The sequence below is a fragment of the Lactuca virosa genome, chromosome 3 (assembly GCF_052849685.1).
Source record: "Lactuca virosa cultivar CGN04683 chromosome 3, Lactuca_virosa_CGN04683_v6, whole genome shotgun sequence".
In the NCBI taxonomy this organism is placed as follows: domain Eukaryota; kingdom Viridiplantae; phylum Streptophyta; class Magnoliopsida; order Asterales; family Asteraceae; genus Lactuca; species Lactuca virosa.
This window is the reverse complement of record NC_136428.1, coordinates 76,424,230-76,444,910: the sequence shown is the minus strand read 5'-3', so window position 1 is coordinate 76,444,910 and position 20,681 is coordinate 76,424,230. Positions and strand designations below refer to the sequence as shown.

The following is a 20,681-nucleotide window of genomic DNA, read 5'->3' as shown; positions in this document are numbered from 1 at the left end:
CCTCCTCCTCCCTCATATGATCACCAATAATCTGCACAGGAGCAACTTCCATCTTGGAAGTGATGGAAACGTTTGGAGTCTCTCACAGTTATCAATCTTTTTTTGGCTTTGGAGATTAATTTCATAAAAGAGTGGCAATCATCACACATCTTCCCTGATTCCATTATGATACAGATTGGTGCCATGTCATGTGTTTTCAATAGCATATAAGCTACTGCAAGCTTCTCGCTATGATAACCATCACATGAATCTTCCTTTATTTCATCCTCAACCTCATCATGTAGTACATTACCAGTATCAGACATGTAAGCATATGCTTTAATACTAGCAAATATTTCTTGAAACAAAGCCAACTAGACTTGTTACCAAAACCATGAAGGCAGTACCCACATATCATTAAATTCCAGGTTCCAATATCACAATAAGTCATACCTAAAAACACGTTTTCAGCAGCTTTAAAGTCGCCAGTCCTCAAATACATGATGATCAAGGCATCCTCGACATTCTGATGACCCTTGAATCCAGTCTTCTCTGCAAGTGTATGCAATACATTTCTTAATCTCACAGAAGCATTGAGTATTACAGAAAAGGTAGATTCTTTTGGAACAACCTCGTCAAGTTGCATATTATAAAACAATGTAATCAACGCCAACGCTTCAGGGAACCCCCGTTTTGAGAAAGCAGCCATAATTAGTGTCCATGAAACCACGTTTCGAGCTTTAAACCTGCCAAATACATTTAAAGCATTTCTAACAACTCCAGCTTTCCCATACATACATATTCATCACTGCATTGCATACAGACACATCAACCTCAACTTCACTCTTGAGCAGCTTGTTGTGAATTTGACGCCCCAAGTTCAAATCTAAGAGGCGACCACAAAGGACAAAAAGACCAATATAAGTAGCTTTGTTCCACACCATATCTTCAGCCAACATTCTCTTTAAGATATTAAATGCCTCATCCAAGTAAGCTTTCTCACCAGGTCCAACCTTGATCCGACAGAAACTAAAACCTCCACAGCCCCTACCATGTCCCACATCATGCAATACAAGTGTAAAAGCGCACTTTTCACATAATGATGGAACACTAATCCAGATTTCAACATGTATCCATGACCCTAATAAAAAATACCCAACCTTTATACACGACATAAGCACCAATGAAGATATATAATTGTTAGGCGAGCACGACTCTGAAACCATTGATTTAAACAATCTAACAACTTCAAAAGCAGACCCATTTTGAAAATGGCCCTAAATTAGAGCACTTCACGAATCTATGTTACATTTATTTGTTTGATCAAAAACACGGTGTGCATATCCCACTGCTGAGTAAAGAGCAGTACTCAAAGCATTAGTCTTGGTTATATTATCTCCAGACCACTGATTACACACAATCGCACGAGCGTGAATTACTTTGCCCAACTCAAGGGTTTTAGTCCCGCCGAAACATCGTAGGAGATTTAAATTGTTTTGTGGAAGAAGCGTAGGGATGGACATTACAATAATTTCACTTCCGTTCACTGATCTTGTGATCAAATTTCACAAAGATTAGATATTTTCCACGGAACTGTGAGAATTTAGATTAATCATTGTTTGCCAACGTAAGCTTGAAAGAATCACAAAAGCCTTATCCTTGAAAGTGCTTATAGATGAAAACAGAATTACCTGAGGGCAATAGCAGGATGATGTTCTTGAAAATTTCCAACGAATTTTGCTGGCAACCAAACATACACAAACAGTCATCGATCGCAACAGAAATAGGTGAAGGAGAGTATCTGAGATTGAAGGTGAAGAGAGTTTTTTAAGAGATTAGGCCTGACCGTTATATAGTTTTCAAAACTTTATCCACTAAACCCTAAACCTACAGCGGGTTTACCTAACTTAGACTTAGGGGTGTTTGGGATTACTTTTTAAAGAGAAAAATTTTCCTAAAAGATTTTTTTCCAAATGATTTTGTTTAAAAGGTGTTTAGGATTTTTTTTTTGCTTTTTCAGTCTCAAATCTTCAAAAAAACAAAAAGTCACGTAAGTGTGACTTTTGAAAATACTACTTTTTGTGATTTGCTAAAAATTGGTTTTAAAAGTCCTTTTCTATTTACCAAACAACTTTTGGACTTTTCTAACTTTTCGGAAAAGTTAAAAGTCAAAAAGTTGATTTAAAAGGAAAAACAAACACCCTCTTATTGTTTCTATGAACTTGACTAAATTACACGAATCCTGTACGGTTTGTTTTAATACGTGCGTTGCAGTTTTATGTTTTGTATTTCACTCGCATCTCTAGTTATTTTATTCATGACAGACTTAAAAAGATCATTCTATCATTTTTTATTCATTTATATAATTATACGATTATATTGGATATTATAGTCTTTATCATATTTGTAAAGACGAACATGCAATTATAAAACTAAGTAGAGAAGAACCGAGTAAAGAAACAAAACATAAGGAAAAAAAATACAAATTGAACCAAACCATGATGATTCCTATAATTCATTCTATTTATCAGTTGGATGTTAGAATTAATTAAAATACAATTAAAGGCAAGTCCTAGTTACTTCTTCCATGACAAACATATTTGTTATTAATTTATATAATTATAAGATTTTATTGGACATTATATAGTTTTTATTTATTTATTTATTTATTTATGGAAAATGACTTATAATGGTAACTATGTTTCAAAATTATTCAAAAAACATCATCAAAGTTTGGTTTGTTCAAAAAACATCACCAACGAATTACATACTTTTTTAAATGTCACCTTATGGTAAACGATATTTACCGGTAAAAATTAATTATGAAAAAAAAACAAGAGAAAATGACTTAGGAGGATAAATATATTTCAAAATCATTCAAAAAACATCATCCAAGTTTAATCTGTTTAGAAAACATCATCCAAATAAAGTCTATGTATAAAAGAAAAACACCAACAAACTATCCTTTAGTTCAAATATCATCCACTGGTAACCGACTCTTGCAGGTTAAAGGATGACTTGACCTAATTATTGTGACATGACATAATAATTAGTGACATGACATTAGTTGATATATTCATCCTTTATAAATCGCTTTAGGGCTTTTTCATGAATGAATGACTTCTTCTTCTCTTGTGATTGCTTTTTCTTCTACTAAATCAATGATCTCCAACTCAAGCTCATACATTTTAAAGACTCATAAAATGTTAAATGACACACACCCTTGTGGTTGTGGGTATCCTTCTCGAATTTGGAGAATCAACTAAGAAGACTAATCTTGAAAAAAACTTCGAGGTTTGTCCTAATCAAATGGTAACTTTAACCGAAATCTTTATCATGTCCTTCTCATGTATATTTGTTTGGTTATGTGATTCATTTGTTGAATATATGTGTGTAAGCTTTTGCTATGGGTATTATAATGATCTTAAGCAATAAACTTGTAACATCCCAAAAATCAAGTTAAAATTTTTGTTTTCCAAAAACGGCCCACAAACCATAAGTTGTTTACAAAACTTAGTTTTTAAAAGTTAAAATCACAAATCAGAGTATCCCAAAATCAAATCTCATTAAAACTGAAGGATATGCATGATCACATTGTTGCTTTGCCCCGATCATCAGAAGTACCTGAAACATAACACATAAACTATAAGCCAAAGCCTAGTGAGTCTCCTTAAAATACCTCACGTAACAGATCATATACAAACATGCATGTCGGGTCCACAATCATCGGACTGGATTACCCTCGGGTCCACAACCATCGGGCTGGATTACCCTCGGCCGACAGTCATGGGACTGTATTGCCTCGACCCAATTAGTCATTGGAATGGAATGCCCAAGCTTGTTGGTTTACGCATATAACAGTGAAGCCTTAACCCAAACCGTGCTATGTTGACATATGCAACAAATAAAACATATAACACTGAACAAATAATCATGCATATCGTAATAGATCATGCATATCGTAATAGATCATGCATATCGTATAATCATGCATATCGTAATAGATCGGTACAGCATAGCAACAACCTAAACCATAATAGCAATCTAATGGGCCGACATTGGTGGCTTCGACCCACAAATACAGTGAAGAACTCACCTCACAGTCTGGAAGATAACAGAAGAGAACATTGCTCTAAGTGTCAACTCTACATGTCACCTATACAACAAACAAGGACCTAAACTCAAACTACAACTCAAAATACCCAAAATGCCCTTAGTCAAACTTGGTCAAAGTAAAGTAGAAAAAATCAAAGATTCCACCTGGATGAGTATGCCTTGCATACTCCTCTTTACGCCCAGTATAGAGGATTCCTTTCCAGACATAGGTTCGGACCCTGTTACGCGCAGTGTACCTCCAGGTATGCCTAATGTACTAGAGCTAAAACTCCATTTCGCTATTAAGCTCTTATTTCATTAAGCCAAAACACCAAACTTCAGATCTAGACCCAAAACATCATTCTAAGTCATAAAGCTTTCTCTTTTATGACTTTCCATGGCTAGAAAAGGTCTAAAAGCTAAAACCCTAACTTATTAATCCATTAAGACATCATAACCCTTGCATGAAAGGAATAGAAGGACCAATATCACATTTTTATGGTTCATAACACCTAAAAAAGTCTGAAAGGACAACTTTTCTAGTTAGAGTAATCCATACTCATGAACACCAAGCTAAAGGGACCAAAAATGAATATAAACTCATGGTTAACAAGATCTAAGCAAATAACTCATCAATTTCAAACTTTATACCTCCAAGAGATGCTTGAGGGTGAAACACTTCTGGATCCAAGATGCATTTAACTTCTAAGCAGATTTACTCTCCTTTTCCTTCCTTCAAGAACACCAAAAATGCACTCTTAATCTCAAAAAGGCTCACTAAAATGATTAGGGTTTGCTAAGGATGAATTGGAAGGTGGAGGTTGATGAGGGAATTAGTGTTGAGAAGTTAATGATGCTTAAATAGTGCTCAAACCCTAAAAATTAGGGTTTGCACTTTGCCACATACGCCCTGCGTACATAAGAGTACGCTCAACATACGCGAGAAACCACACCTATCTCATTAAGTGACCATGATACCAATTTTGCAAACAAATTTCATTCTAAGGGGTATAAATGGAAAAATACCTGGATCGAGGTGTTACAAAACTTTTTTGAATATGTATGCTAACTTGTAATGTAACTACAACAATGTCTTGATGAATATTTATGCTGATTGTGGTGTGGTGAAATCTACTTGTTGTTTGCATCGTACCTAGCAGGTAATGACTAACTAGAATGGATTACGAACTATTATGCATCTTTCGGTTTTCACAAATTCCATTCCTTTAGCTACTTATGGACATTTATCTCATTATTTTCAAAAATACTAGTAGTCAGTTCATGAAGAAGCCCTAAATTAATTTTTAAATGAGGAATGTATCAACTAATGACATATCACTAATTATTATGCCATGTCAGCAATAATTAGACAAAGACATCCTTTATCCTACAAGAGTTGGTTACCAGTGGGTAACAATTGAACAAAATGTATAGTTTGTTGGTGTTTTTTTTTATAAATACCTTACTTGGATGATGTTTTTGAACAAACCAAACTTGGATAGTGTTTTTGAACGATTTTGAAACATAGTTACCCTCCTGAGTTATTTTTTCTTGTTTCTTTTCCCTTAATTAATTTTTACCAATGAATGTTGGTTACCATAAAGCGAAATTTGAACACAGTATATAGTTCGTTGGTGTTTTTTTTGTACAAAAGCCTTGGATGATGCTTTTAAACAACCCAAGTTTGGATGGTGTTTTTTTTGAATGATTTTAAAACATAGTTATCCTTATAAATCATTTTCCTTTTTTTTAATAAGATTTTATGGGAGGTTAGAATTAATTAAAATACAATCAAAGGATAAATCTTTAACGCCTTTTTCCCGAGTTCCACTTAAGGAGAGAAACGGAGGGATATGGAGAGAAAGTGAGGGATGTCGAAGGAAACCCGTGTTCCCGAGTTTAATTGACGGAAGGAAAGTGAGGGGAAGGAAAGGAAAATGGAGGCATATTTTCCTTCCAAATTGGGTGGAAACGGGAAGAAACTTGGAACGTATCTTGCATTGATCTTATTATGGAGCATTATACCCTCAACCCTATTTAATAAATCACGTAGCCGCATATCGTTTTCTTCATTCCTGTATCGTTTTTTTCATCTTCCTTGTCAATCGCATATTGGTTTTCTGTGGTTTGCCCATCGTCTTGCTCAAGTAACTTCTCTCCATACCCTATAATCAATCAGGTATGTTTTTTTCTTCTTCATCTTCTGTATGCAACCATGAGTATGGCTGCCATGTGACTTCAGTGTGTTTTTTTTCTTTTTCTGTTTAGAAACATAACTTCACTGTGTTTGATCTTTATTTAATTGATGGACATATAACTCAATCGCATGATTAATATTTATAACATAAGTCACAAAACCCACACCACTTTTTGTTTATCTTAAACGAGTTAGTTGTGACCAAGAACAAGAATCTTGTTTTCCTGCTGTACACAAGGACAATCTGTGAATATGCTTTTGCTTTCTTGCAATTTTTTTTTTTTGCCTAGTTTTGTTATAAAGTAGTTATTGAAGAAACTTAGGAATAAAAACAAAACATATATTTGATTCTCTAATACTTAGTTACTTACCCTATCAAATTTGTTTGTGTTCATGCATGGAATTGATTGAATAACTTGCTTGCATTCACATATGCTTAAGATAGTGAATTTAGTTCAAATTCTTCAATTCTTTTGGGGTTCCTGTCAGCATATTTCATTGATCCATATTTAAAATTATTTGTTATATGTTATAACCTTAGACTGTTTAAGTGTTTCTTTTGACAGCTATATTTAAATCCAAAAATTTGTTTCTTTTTCTATTTGGATAAAAAAAACTGCTCAATATTTTTGGGTACATTGCTCAATATTTTGAAGTTAAAACTTAACTTATAGATCCTCATTTTCACATCAAAAGTAAAGCTCGACATTAACTACACAAGATAACACAAAAACTTCTACGTAATTAATAATACATTAATAGTTGACATCATTATTGAAATATTTTCTTCCAATAGCTAAACCATAAGTAAACCATAGGTCTCGTGTAGCTTACATAATTGAAATATTTTCTTTGCAATAGCTAAAGTTTTTGGTTTTTTTCAACCTTGTTTACACAATTCGGTTCCTAATATATTATAGCAATTTTTTATTACGTCAATTTACGTTGGAAATATACCCAATTATAGGATTAGGAAAGTGTCATGGCCAGCCAAGATGATGATGGGAAAACAAGACGAAGGCTAGTGGTTACTCTAATGTTCATGGCCATTATATTACATCGTAGACATTCGAAAAAAAGTAATCATAGTATACTAAGTAAGGAAGAAATGTTAAAGTGTCAACTTGAACGAGAACGACTATTACACAAACTGTTAAAAGGTGGGAAATGTCATGAACTTATTCGTGTAAGTGAGCATGCTTTTAGAAAGTTGTGTACTGTCTTACGACGTGATGGTGGACTGTGACCTACGCAACGAATGTCTGTTGAAGAACATGTTGCAAGGTTTCTGCACATCGTAGGAAACGATATGAGAAACACAATGGTCTCTTTCATGTATGGGCGCGCTAAGTCTACAACAAGTAGGTGCTTCCATAGAGTTCTTCGCGCGGTTGTAGCATTAGAAAGTTACTACATTCAACAACCTAAAGGTGATGTTGTCCCGAAAGAAATTCAAGAGAAAAAGAGATTGTATCCCTACTTCAAGAATTGTGTAGGGGAAATTGATGGGACACATGTTCGTGTAAAGGTACCTAATAGAGATGCCCCTAGATATCGTGGTCGCAAGGGTTACCCTACCATAAATGTCTTAGCCGCATGTTCATTTGATTTGAAGTTTGCGTACGTTTTAACTGGGTGGGAGGGCACTGCCTCAGACTCAAGGATAGTGAAAGATGCACTTAAAAGAGACGATAAGCTACTAATTCCTAGGGGTAATTTTTGTTAACTACTTTAACTTTGTGTGCATTATTTTATTAGAAAACTAATTACATGTTATTTATATGCCGATATTGTTTGGTAGACGCTGGTTTGCCTCATACAATTGAACTAATAACACCATATAGAGGTGTTAGGTATCATTTGAAAGAGTATTCTGCTCACCCCCCCAGTGAATGCAAGAGAGTTGTTCAATCTTCGACATGCTTCTTTACGTAACGCGATAGAACGAGCATTTGGTGTTCTAAAAATAAGGTTCACAATCGTTAAAAGTACACAAGAACCTTTTTACTCGTGTGACACACAATCAGACATTTTTACGGCATGTTGTATCTTACACAATTTTTTACTAGACGAAGATCGTGACAAAAACTTGAATATGAAGTCTTACAAGAGGTGTTGGATGAACTGTCACAACTAGCTTTTAGCTAGGGAATTCTATCCTCATGTAAACATCAACTATTGTAAGACTTGTACTCTAAATGGATATCATAATCTATGCTCAATCAAAATCATCCATTTGAATCAAAACTCCTGAGTGAAGTTCAAAACCTAATACAATACATCTCATATACTTAACTATGGGTCTGAAACCGTAAATATCCCAGTTCAAATTCAGTATGGACTAGGATCCTCTTATTGGGCCTAATGGGTCAGTAAACTTTCTATTTGATGATTTTTTGGGCCAATGAAACCCATTTGGGCTCTAGTTGGGCCCACATTCGTTAAACCATAGCAATTGGGCCATGTTGGGCCTAAAATCACTCACTTATTTGTCATGGGCCATAATGGACCGTGAACCATTCTATTTCACCTTGATGGGTCGTGAACCCATCTCCTCATCTTAATTGGGCCATGAACCCAATTGGGCCGTGAACTCATTTGGGTCGTGAACCCCATCTTTCCCCATTCACGGCCCACTTTAAAAAAAAGAGAAAAAGAATAGGATATTAAGGAGTGCCACCTCATCTTTACTTAGTGGTAATCTAGGTAAAGTAACTCGCATATAATTAAGCATCTACACTCTAAACCATTATGTATTAACCACTTGATCCTCTCTCCTCCTTTTTCTCTATTTACGGCCGAGAATCACAACCCCCACCATTTTCACTTCAACTTGAAACACATATTATAATTCCTCTTATATTCCTCGAAGAACTTCAAGAAAATCCTCCCCTTCCCTCTTCAAAAATTCGTGTGTGCTAGTGTGTGAGTTCAAGAGCACTTCATCCAAAATCCACTCATCTTGGTAAGTTACTTCCACTCAAGAGGTTTAACTTCATGTTCATGTTAAACTTACTTCTCCTAACACTTCATTTCATGATCCATGTTCCTTAGAAACCCCATAATTTCGAGATCTACTCAAGGGAGCTTGCTAGGACCGAAATCTCTCTCATCTCTTCACCAAAACTGAATCCATCAACCAAAGTGAGTTCATACCCCCTATTTTCGGGTTTTACTATTTTTTGGGGGTGAATACAAGTTGTTTTGTGTAGATCTATGTGTTTATGCATGCATATGTGTGTTTTCATGTTATATATTGTGTTTATGTTATGAAAACATGCTAGATTTTTACCAAACTCGAAATATCTACTATATTTGGTGATGTTTGTAAACTAAACCATCTTATGTGACATACTATGTGGTGGAAAGGATTAAACATGCTAAAAATGTGTGAAAACTAACCAAAATCGTATAAAGGGCCATTTTTGACAAAATAAACAAAAAGTGAGGTTCTTATGTAACTTATGGTTTTGAGAGGACCAAAAGAGTCATTTTTAAAGCAAAATGGATCTTTATGATATTCATGGTCTTAGAGGGGCCAAAAGTGCAAAATTTTCACAAATGGGTTTCTATATGGGCCTTACGGTTTTAATGGGCCAAATATGCCAATTTTCACAAAAAATGGGTCTTATTTATGTAACTCACGGTTATTAGGGGTCAAAAAGGGTTATTTTTGCTTACCATGACTAGTTGTAATATTTGAGACCCTACAAGGACTAAAAATGTAAATATTTTCACAAATAGGCCTTATTTGGGCTTCTCACGGCTTTGGGCCAAAAAGTGTACTTTTCAGACTTTTAGGGGCTTAAATGTCATTTTCAACAAAGTTGTGCCAAAAATGTAAATGTTTGATAAGAGGGATTTAAAAATGTGAATTTATTAAAATTTGGGCCAAAAAGATGGAATTATCTATAATGGGCCGAAAATGCACATTTTTATAAAGATCAAGCCAAAAATGATATTTTTGACAAAAGTGAGTTAAAAATGTTATTTTTACAAAAAGTGGGTCTTTTATGTCATTTTGGCAAATAATTGAACTAAAACAAGCAATAATATGACAAACGGGCTCATTATGTCATTCTCATGTTATTGGGCTTTGGTGACCAATTTACATGCTTGACGGACCTTGGATACTCATTGCGTGCTATTTGGGCCTGTAAATACCATACATGTGAAATGGGTCTTAGTTGTCATTTTACATTTATTTTGGGCCCAGGTTATATAATCTCATTCCTTATGAGCCTAGAAATGATTTACATGTTTAGTGGGCCTTAGACGTTCACTTACATGTTCATTGGGCCTGGAATGTGCTTTATATGTTTCTCTTCGCATAAATTCGATTAAGGATTTAGTGAGACGTGTCGGTTGACACCTATTGAGTGTACGATCGTAGCCTGTAGACTGTAGTTATAACCAGAGTCTCTTGGAGGGAGAACGGGGATTTGTGTATAGATCTATACGGGGATGACACCCCACACCTGAGCTGTTCGCTACAGTTAGACTAAACCAGTCTAGGGTGAAGAAAACCTTACCTTATTCCGTCGGCGTTCAAAAACGCCAAGACAGGCGAAATTGTCATTATCTAGTATGGTTATAACGACTCACTTAGAGGAATTAACGTTATAAATTCACGGGAGACCATTCTCTTTTCTCATTGGATTACTCGGGAACATACTCGCGCCGGTACTCAACCTCGGGGGTTGATATACTAGCATTCTCTTTCACAGACAACATAGGGTTGTCTGGGGGCATTCTCTTTACATTCTCAGCATTCTCATTAACAGACAACATCGGATTGTCTGGGGGCATTCTATTTACATTCTCTGCATTCTCTTTTTGCATTCTAGTAAACAATAATACACATGCATTAATACAAGATCGGACACAAACATACTAAATTGTTTTCAGAAAATATAGGATTTTCCGGTGGTTATAAAGTTATACAAATCATTTTCTCAAACATGCTTATGAACTCACCAACATTTTTATGTTGACCTTTTTAAATTAACTTGTATTCTCAGGAAACCGTTGAGCAGGTTGGGTGGAACGGACTAATGGATATTTTGTTTCATCATACTTTAACTATTTTGGTGTGTAATATTCAAAACACAATACTCGATGTAAACAATGTATGTTGTTATATTACATGTGTGATGATGATGATGTTATGTTTCAATTATATACTATGTGATGATACTACAAGGACGAAGTCACACCAAGCCCCCAGACGTTTCCGCCGTCTGGTTCGGGGGTGTGACATGAACAACCACAACAAGTGAGACATGTGTTAATAACGAACGTCTGCGTAGTAACGGGGCTGAGGAATTGAGGAACGCTATTACAACTCAAATGTGGAATGATTACTTATTGAAACCAAACAATGAAATAAATATGTCTACTTAGTTTTATAGTAGATCAATAATTTGTCAGTTTTAGTTTATTCAGTTATTTTAGTTTATTTTGGTAATGATATGTGACAACCCGATATTTCGAATCAATGTAATGACCTAAAAAGTCAAGAATTGTAATCTCTTTTGAATTAATAGAAATAACATCAAAAATGAAATGTTCAAAAGTCTCACTTTGAGTGTACTAAGTGATAGATATCGTAATAAGGTTTCCAAAAATATAAAGAAAACTAAAATCTGAGTTATAACGAAGAAGTTATGACCAATTTAAAATCCGTAGCAAATCCGGTAAAACACTGACGAAAACGGACATCGAATGAAGAAGTTATGGATTTTTAACGGACTTTTCCAGTCCCGGCCTGTTAAAAATATATTATTAAAAATAAACTGAAAATTTGCCGACGGAGTCTAAACGAGAGTTGTAGAGTATATTCTCACCTTCGCGTGCATATAAAGATCGTCAAAAACGGAGCTCGTACGCGAAAGTTATAGATTTTACAAGTTCGGGGCACAACTTCCGAGGCTGGTCCGAAGGGAACGCCCTGCGCTCCCTAAGGGAACGCCCCGCATTCGTGCTCGCAGACCTGTCCCTTCGCCATCCCATCCGAGGTTCGTAAGCGATGATGTATTTCAGCTTCAGAGCGCGCTGCATTCAGGGGAACGCCCTGCGTAGGGGAAACGCCCCGCGTACCCAGCAGGAACGCCCCACGTTCGCATCTTTTCCAGCCCCTATATAAAGGGTGCGAGGGTGACGGGAAAAGGTTGCTAATTCACCACCAACGCTCCCGATTTTCGCGCTTCTAACCTCTCGAGATTATCCCGACATTCCGGTTTCATATTCAAGCCTTGACGGAAGTTTTACGCTCCCGAGATTCCCGAGGATCCCGAGAAATCAGCTTTCTCAAGTCGAAGTTCTGCTCGGTTTTCGTCTCACCTTCTTCAATCTATCAAGTGAGTTCATACCCCTATAACTACGTTTTCAAATGTTTTGTAAATGCTTTTATAACTTTTAAGGGGGGGGGGGGAATACAAGTACACACACGGTTATCCTCGTGTGAAAACATCAATCTTTTGCTATACTTTTGTTATATAATAAATCATATGTGATTTATAACTATCATACGAAAACGTTCTCATACAACATATCACGATAACACTTGTCTTTTTGGAATGAAACATGTTGTTATATAAATATCAAACACTTTATTTATATTTTGAGTATAAATGTTCAATAATGTTATTACAAATGTTATACTTTACATACAAAGTCGACACTACACTAGGGTTAATCATACAAACGAATCACACATTTGGAAAAACTATAATAGGTATAGTTGACTAGATATTCATGAGATTTTACATACTATAAGTACTATATCAAAGAAATACTTTCATATACAAGAACAAATGGACTTTTCATACGTAAACCTATTTGATACTAAGTTTTGTGAGACATTCAACTTCACGTACTTTCAAGTATGCAGTTAAAGTCCTGTATTATATACCATAATCTCTTGTCGGGAGAGCGTGATACTTGTGTATAGATCTATACGGGATTGACAATCCCGCACCTAAACTGTTAGCTACAGTTAGACCGGCAGGTCTGGGGTGACAAACGTCATAACATTCCAACGCCTGAAGAACGTTGTTACAGGCAGTCTGGGTCAATAGTATGGTTATAAAACTCACATGGAGTATTAAAAACACGTTGATTTACGAGGTTATCAAATGCCTTAGTGATTTTATAGATACATAAATCTACTATTCTAGGCATGAAAAACACTATTGCATTACAGTTTTGGAACTTTTAAACTACCAAACACTTATGGAAAAATATTGGATTTCTAGAAGCAAACATTCAAAAACAGTCGGGTCTTGGTAGAAGACTACTTTTATACTAGTAGGAAATATGGGATTTTCTAAGAGTTTTCAAACATCTACAAACAATTTCATTCAAATTTATACAAACATTGACATTAAATACTTATGAACTCACCAGCTTAAACGCTGATCTACTCTTTCAAATTTACTTGTATTTCTCAGGGATTCAGTAATACAGGTAAACTTCAGCTGTTGGAGGAGTGACGCTAAGGCGTCAGTTTAAAACTCATTTTGTCATCATATTGTAATTTGTTTTGAAACAAGTATCATTCAACAATGTAACTTTCAAATTATATATATGATGGTTGTTTTACTTTCTTTACTATGTATTCAACTGTTACGATACTACATGAAGTCATCCGCCCTCGAACGATTCCGCCGTTCTGGTTTGGGGGTGTGACAGATTGGTATCAGAGCATTGTTTATAGTGAACTAAGTATATCGAACCACATAAGATATACAAACTATAAATGCATAGGGATTAAAATTCTCTGACAAAACGTTGTTACACCTAAACCGTGTTTCATGTAACTTAAGTTATTGGGACGAAAAAGCACAAATACATGCATACAACGATTTATTTTCATAGTTAGAACTATACAAGAAGTATTAAGACAAGTTGGACACTACGACTAGGACTCGGAATATGTAATCGGATTTGGAATGAATATAGCCTGATCAACTATATTTATCTGAGATCGGACTAATGTATGTCGAGGAATGGTCGTAGTGAGCAACAAGTCAAAACTTACCAAAATAACACTAGTATCAAACATACAAATTTAAATACTATAGGAGTATTTGGTAAATGCAATAGTTTAACCTACATATTTATACTTACATGTTTCAAATTTTGGACAATTTTTATAACCCTATTCTCGTACAGTCGAAATGGTTGGATTCTATCCACCCGGGGATCCCTACTACCCGAATCAGGGCAATAGAGGATGGGTAGAGGAGGACCCCGAAGAAGATGAGGAACCTATAAAGTTGGAGGAAGGGGAGGACTCTGGGACAGACTCAGAGCCGAAAGTAATCAACCCACCAGTCGCTCAACCTCCCGTATTTAGGAGAAACTTTCAGGGACCAACTCCCATTTGGGGAAGTCACATTCACCATTGGAGCCAACAGCAAGGATTACGACGTCCCTACGGTATGTGTCGGGACTTCTACGACGTCAGGGGTGGAGGTTCAGCCGACCGAGCACTCCCAGTCATGGTGGGCAAACTAGCCAACCAGTCCTATCAATCCGGGGTTCAAGCAAACCGGATTCGGGAAGTCAACGTGGAAGTACAAGTTCACACTTCCGACATCCGTCGACTGGACATGTTGCAGGATAATGCCCAACTCCGCACTGACACATTCCAAGAGCAACTGATTGCAGCCCTCTCTGAGATAAGGGAAATGAGGGAACAGCAAGCCGCCTTCAATAGGCGTCTTATGGAAGCAAAACAATCAGACACGGAGTCGAGCTCCAAGCGCAACCTACGTCGCAAGTAGTACTTGCCCGAATCCCAAAAAAAAATTGTTATAGAATAGGAACTTGGCTAAAAGTCTTACTTTTCTTTAACTCCTGTATCGGAGACCCTTAGAAGGGTCGAAATTTTCCTAACTTCAAAATGTAACTCAACGTATGTTTAATATATATGAAGAAATTCCTTTGTGTGTTAATTCATTGAATACCACTCAGATTCATAAGTTTATCTATCACTATACAAACTTTTATTATGAATCAAGCTCTAAAACCTTGGGTAGGTCAGTCAAATTCATAAATTGATGAAAATAACACATGGCTTCCAATCATTAAAGACTTATGGTCTTCATTCTATTTCTTTAGCAGCACGATGCCGCCCCATAGATCTACACGCCGTGTCAACAACGCAACACCTCCACCACCACCACCACCTCCATCAATGGATAATGCCATCTTAATAGCTGTTGTAACAGCTGCAGTGACAGCAGCAATGGCACAGATGAGTAATAATGGGTCCGGAGGAGGAATAAATAGCTCTACGAATGGCCAACATCAGGGTCGTTTAGGGGATTGCACCTTCAAGGACTTCACCAATAGCAAGCCCATATCTGTTAATGGATCCGGAGGGATAATGGCTCTATCGCAGTGGATAGAGAAAATAGAAGTGGTTTTCGAGATCTGTGCATGTCTGGAAGGGAGCAAGGTAAAGTTTGCTGCTTGTACATTCTCCGAGAGAGCTCTGACGTGGTGGAATGGCCATGTCAAGTCACTAACTCTGGTAGTGGCTAATTCTATGGGTTGGGAGAATCTAAAGCAAATGTTAATGCAAGAGTACTGTCCAAGGGGCGAAGTACAAAAGCTAGAGCAGGAAATTTGGGGCCTTACTATGGTAGGCTCGGACATCACAACCTATACCAATAGGTTTAGTGATTTGGCAATCCTTTGCCCAGGGATGGTTGCTCTAGAGAGCAAGAAGATCGAGAGGTACATCTGGGGACTGTCACCCCAGATCCAAGGAAGTGTACTAGCTTCCAAACCAGTCACTTTCGATAGTGCCAAACAGTTGGCACAAGCTCTCGTTGACCATGGAGTCTGCCAAGGCTTCGCAACTGCTGTTCCGGAGCAAACCATAGGAAACAACAACAACAACAACAGTACCAACAACAACAGCAAGAAGAAGTTTTGGAACAAGAGGAAGAGTCAATTTTCACAAGAAGCAACAGATAGTGGCAGTCCATGCCGCTACTACCCCCACTGCTGCTCCTGTTACCCCTACACCAGCAAAGCAATATGCTGGGAACCTACCGAAGTGCAGCAAATGCAATTTCCATCACAACGGAAATTGTCGGGAGATGCACTGCAACAACTGCCACAAGAAAGGGCACACTGCCCGTTTCTGTAAGGCACCGGCACGACCAATCACCCAAGTCCCTGGAATCGGTGTGGGCCAGGCGTGTTATGGGTGCAGTGAGGCTGGACACTACAAGAGAGACAACCCTAAGGCAAGGAATGCTGGCGGCATAGGAAGAGTGCTGGCAATAGGGCAGAACGAAGCAATAGCTGATCCCACGGTGGTTACGGGTACGTTTCTCCTCAATAACGCTTATGCATGCATACTCTTTGATTGTGGTGCGGAGAGGAGTTTCGTGAGTCATAAATTCAAACACATACTAAAACAGAACCCTCAATCACTCAATAAGATATTTACAGTAGAAACGGCAAATGGTAGAACAGAAAGCACAAACGATATGTACATAGGCTGCACGCTAACTCTAAACGAACATTCATTTCAAATTGATCTAATGCCGATCACTATAAAGAGCTTTGATGTCATCATGGGTATGGATTGGTTAAGCCTACACCATGCCGATATACTTTGTCACGAAATGGCCGTTCGCCTAAATCTGCCAAACGGCAAAACTCTTGTCATTTATGGTGACAAATCCGGTACCAATTTACAAATCATCTCTTGCGTCAAAGCCCAGAAATACCTGCGTAAGGAGTACCATGCCTTCTTAGCCCACGTAGTAGATAAGGAAAAAGAAGCGAAAGACCTCAAAGACATTCCAGAAGTCTGCGATTTTCCCGATGTCTTCCCTGAAGATCTTCCAGGAGTCCCACCAGAACGACAAGTCGAGTTCAGGATCGATTTAATTCCCGGAGCTACCCCAGTAGCTAAGTCGACGTATCGTCTAGCGCCAGCTGAGATGCAAGAATTATCCAACCAATTAAATGAACTACTCAGCAAAGGATTCATCAGATCGAGCTTCTCACCTTGGGGAGCACCAGTCCTATTCATAAAGAAGAATGATGGATCTTTCCGCATGTGCATCGATTACCGGGAACTCAACAAGCTCACTATCAAGAACCGATATCCCCTACCACGCATTGACGACTTGTTCGACCAACTCCAAGGAGCGAGTTATTTCTCAAAGATCTATTTGAGATCCGGGTATCATCAGCTGCGAGTCTTGGAAGGAGATGTTCCCAAAACAGCCTTTCGAACTCGTTATGGTCACTACGAGTTTGTAGTGATGCCCTTTGGATTAACAAATGCACCAGCGGTGTTCATGGACTTAATGAACCGAGTGTGTCATTCATTCCTGGACAAATTTGTGATCGTGTTCATAGACGATATACTCATTTATTCGAAGAGTAAAGAGGAACATGGTCAACACCTCCGATAAATCTTGGAAACGCTAAGAAAAGAGAAGTTATACGCAAAATTCTCAAAGTGCGAATTTTGGATTCAGAAAGTAGATTTCCTAGGTCACGTGGTTAGCAAAGACGGGATACACGTGGACCCTTCCAAGATCAAGGCAATCGAGAACTGGTCATCTCCCAAAACCCCAACGGAAATCCGACAATTCTTGGGCCTTGCTGGCTATTACCGAAGGTTTATTAAAAACTTCTCGAAGATTGCTAAACCACTTACCACCTTGACCCAGAAGGGTGTAACTTTCAATTGGGAAGAAAGACAAGACGCTGCATTCCAAACACTGAAGCAAGCACTATGCAGCGCACCTATATTGTCCTTGCCAGAAGGAACAGAAGACTTCGTGGTCTACTGTGATGCATCTAATCAAGGTCTTGGATGTGTTCTAATGCAACGAGGAAAGGTCATCGCGTACGCCTCGAGACAACTCAAGACGAACGAGGTCAAATACACTACACAGAACCTCGAACTGGGAGCAGTCGTTTTCGCACTAAAGATCTGGAGACACTATCTCTATGGCACGAAATGCACAATCTTTACCGATCATAAGAGCCTTCAACACATCCTCAATCAAAGGGAACTCAACATGAGGCAAAGACGATGGGTTGAACTGTTGAATGACTACGAATGTGAAATTCGTTATCATCCAGGAAAAGCGAATGTGGTGGCTGATGCTCTTAGTCGAAAGGAATACTCGGGTCGCCGAGTGAAATCCTTAACCATGACGATCCATTCACACCTGTCCACACAAATCAAGGAAGCTCAGAGGGAAGCCTTGAAAACAGAGAATGTGATGGGTGAAGCCTTAAGGGGAATGGATAAGAATCTTGAAGTCAAGGGTGACGGAGTTCGTTACTTCGTGGATCGGATCTGGACACCGAAGTTTGGTGGATTCAGAGACGTGGTCATGAATGAGGCTCATAAGACTCGATACTCCGTGCATCCAGGTTCAGACAAGATGTATCTGGATCTCAAGAAACTGTATTGGTGGCCGAACATGAAAGCAGAGATCGCTACCTATGTGGGCAAGTGTCTGACTTGCGCCAAAGTGAAGGTAGAGTACCAAAAGCCCTCGGGATTACTACAACTGTAACGACCCAAAAATCAGGGGTAAAATTTTCATTTATTTATCATAGCTAAAACATGGATACCATTTATTCCAAACATTTCAAATCATCATTAAGTAAAACATTTATCAGAGTTCATCCCAAAATCATTCATTGCAGAAATCATAGGTGTGTGCACTGCGATGAATCCGAGCCCTTCCTTTCCAAAACGATGATACCTGAAACAATAAACAAAACCTGTAAGCACGAAGCTTAGTGAGTTTCCCAGAGCATACCATACACACAATCCACAATCCACATATCATGTTAGCTATAAAAGCTACATGTATCACATAAGCCATGCATACATAAAACCTAGGAAAGCCATGGGCTACCCCACATGGTCTTACTTCCAATGCCATGGGCTACCCCACATGGTCTTTACCTAGGACTGCCATGGGCTACCCCACATGGTCTTACATCCAATGCCATGGGCTACCCCACATGGTCTTGCCTAGGACTACCATGGGCTACCCCACATGGTCTTACATCCAATGTCACGGGCTTCCCCCGGGGTCTTCCATGCAAGTATCACAAAGACAACTAGCATAAAACATATCATATAATCACTAGCATACCACTTAGCATAAAGCTAACTACCATACCACATATCTCTACTACAGCTAGTGTACCACATAACATAAAATGGGCCGGCCTTGGTGACTTAGACCCATTGGTATGGTGAGAAGACTCACCTCGCATGCAGAAGCTTCCTGAAGAAATCCTTAGCCGCTGCCCCGCCAGCTTCCCGAGCTGCTACTACCAATCAATATACCCAAGTTAGCAATTGGGCCCCATACCATAATCCTTAATCCATGCATGGGGTAAAATGACCATTTTACCCCTACTCCAATATGATCCAAAACTAAGTCCCAAACCCAAAACAAAAGCCCAACATTATAATGTTCATAAACCATCAATGGCCCAATTTTCAAAATTGGGTCCAGACCTTTCTGGTGGACCTTATACTAAAACCCAATATTCTCCTTAGTCAATAATCCTGACCCAAATGGCCCACGAAGGCCCACAACAACCTAGTCCAAGAATTGGCCCAATCCTAGGCCCATAAATGTGAAGTCCATTTCTATATTGGGCCACAAGGCCCAATAGGCCCAAATATACCAACATTAGCCCAAGATACATTCAGATCCACAAACCGCAAGTCTAGGCCCAAACCATTAGGGCCCAAAGGTCCGAAGTTTACTAAGGCCCAATTCCTCCTGAGAGCGTACGCCCAGTGTACCTCTTCTGTACGCTTAGCGTACTGGGCAAAAGAGTTGTACGCGCAGCGTACAACATTGTACGCCCAGCGTACAAACGGCTCATGCACAACATCCATTAAGTGCTTAATACTTGATCCAATAAGTCCAAATTACAGATCTGAGCTATACTTAACGTCCAAACCCATAAAGTCACTAACTTGGTGACTTTGCATGTCTCAAACAAACCCAAACTCCAAAAATGGCATTCTACTTCCATAAAAGTGACCCTAACTCAAGCATAAATCCATTAAGACCATTAAGATGGCAACTTTCTGCCTTAGGGACTCAAATAGCATCAAGGGTGGCAACCTCAAGCCTAAAAACGGATTTGGAACCATAAAGCTCCATTCTTGGGACCAAAAGATCCAAAAACTCAACATAATAGATCTAAGCATTCAATGGTCAAGTTCAAAGCTTTATACCTTCATCAAGCTGAGAATTAGTCCTAAAAGCCAGATCCATAAGCTCCTTCTTGATTCCCATCTTTGCATCAAACTTCATCTTCTTGAAAATGGGTCAAACACCCCAAAAATGGACTCCATAAGCTTAAAATGCCACCATGG

At 38.2% G+C, this 20,681-nt stretch overlaps 1 pseudogene across 1 annotated transcript; it reads right to left on the bottom strand.

Annotated features, from left to right (window-relative positions):
• Positions 1–20: 20 nt before the first annotated feature.
• On the bottom strand, positions 21–1,870 carry LOC145163694 (pentatricopeptide repeat-containing protein At5g39680-like; annotated as a pseudogene). Its single transcript, XR_013739714.1, has 2 exons — positions 1,671–1,870; positions 21–1,572 (listed from the first exon to the last, which is right to left on the bottom strand). The product of XR_013739714.1 is annotated as a pentatricopeptide repeat-containing protein At5g39680-like (transcript).
• Positions 1,871–20,681: the final 18,811 nt, after the last annotated feature.